Raw genomic sequence first — 1,891 nt, 5'->3', positions numbered from 1 at the left:
CTCCTAGACACTTCCTAGACACTTCCTTGTTCCACCTCCCGCCCGAGGAGAAGGCGTGGAGACACTTCCTAGACACCTCCTAGACACCTCCTAGACACTTCCTAGACACTTCCTTGTTCACACCTCCCGCCCGAGGAGAAGGCGTGGAGACACTTCCGAGACACTTCCTAGACACTTCCTAGACACTTCCTTGTTCACACCTCCCGCCCGAGGAGAAGGCGTGGAGACACTTCCTAGACACCTCCTAGACACTTCCTAGACACTTCCTTGTTCACACCTCCCGCCCGAGGAGAAGGCGTGGAGACACTTCCTAGACACCTCCTAGACACTTCCTAGACACTTCCTTGTTCACACCTCCCGCCCGAGGAGAAGGCGTGGAGACACTTCCTAGACACCTCCTAGACACCTCCTAGACACTTCCTTGTTCACACCTCCCGCCCGAGGAGAAGGCGTGGAGACACTTCCTAGACACCTCCTAGACACTTCCTAGACACTTCCTTGTTCACACCTCCCGCCCGAGGAGAAGGCGTGGAGACACTTCCGAGACACCTCCTAGACACTTCCTAGACACTTCTTTGTTCACACCTCCCGCCCGAGGAGAAGGCGTGGAGACACTTCCGAGACACCCCCTAGACACTTCCTAGACACTTCCTTGTTCACACCTCCCGCCCGAGGAGAAGGCGTGGAGACACTTCCGAGACACCTCCTAGACACTTCCTAGACACTTCCTTGTTCACACCTCCCGCCCGAGGAGAAGGCGTGGAGACACTTCCTAGACACCTCCTAGACACCTCCTAGACACTTCCTAGACACTTCCTTGTTCACACCTCCCGCCCGAGGAGAAGGCGTGGAGACACTTCCGAGACACTTCCTAGACACTTCCTAGACACTTCCTTGTTCACACCTCCCGCCCGAGGAGAAGGCGTGGAGACACTTCCTAGACACCTCCTAGACACTTCCTAGACACTTCCTTGTTCACACCTCCCGCCCGAGGAGAAGGCGTGGAGACACTTCCTAGACACCTCCTAGACACTCCCTAGACACTTCCTAGACACTTCCTTGTTCACACCTCCCGCCCGAGGAGAAGGCGTGGAGACACTTCCTAGACACCTCCTAGACACTTCCTAGACACTTCCTTGTTCACACCTCCCGCCCGAGGAGAAGGCGTGGAGACACTTCCTAGACACCTCCTAGACACTTCCTAGACACTTCTTTGTTCACACCTCCCGCCCGAGGAGAAGGCGTGGAGACACTTCCGAGACACCTCCTAGACACTTCCTAGACACTTCCTTGTTCACACCTCCCGCCCGAGGAGAAGGCGTGGAGACACTTCCGAGACACCTCCTAGACACTTCCTAGACACTTCCTTGTTCACACCTCCCGCCCGAGGAGAAGGCGTACCGGCGGCAAGAGTACGCCCGCTCCCGCAGCGGCGGCGGCACCGCGCGCCGCGCCGCCGCCGCGCCCGCCTCCGCCGCCTCCGCCGCCGCCGCTTCCCCCGCCGCCACTGTCGCCGCCTCCGCCGCCGCTGCGAACGATCTCGAGGTAGAGGCGGTCGCGATGGACGAGGGTGTCGGCGAGAGGCTCCCACCGCTGCCCGAGCAGAGCGGCGGGAGCGCGGAGGCGGCGGCGGCAGGTTCGCTAGCGGCGGCTGGCGGCGGCGGCGGCGGCGGCGGCGGCGGCGGCGGCGGCGGCGGCGGCGGCGGCGGCGGCGGCGGCGGCGGCGGCGGCGGCGGAGGCGGCGGCGGCGGCGGCGGCGGCGCGCTCTCTCCGGCCTCCTCCAGGGCTCCTTGGCTGCCTCTCTCTCATGCAGCGGGAGGCATTGCTCTCGGCAGCGGCACGGGGCGCTTCCGGACCGTCTCCGCGGACTCGAACTCTGGCGCGAGCTCCC

Source organism: Emiliania huxleyi (genome assembly GCF_000372725.1).
Source record: "Emiliania huxleyi CCMP1516 unplaced genomic scaffold EMIHUscaffold_444, whole genome shotgun sequence".
NCBI lineage: Eukaryota > Haptophyta > Isochrysidales > Noelaerhabdaceae > Emiliania > Emiliania huxleyi.
This window is presented reverse-complemented; position numbering follows the sequence as displayed.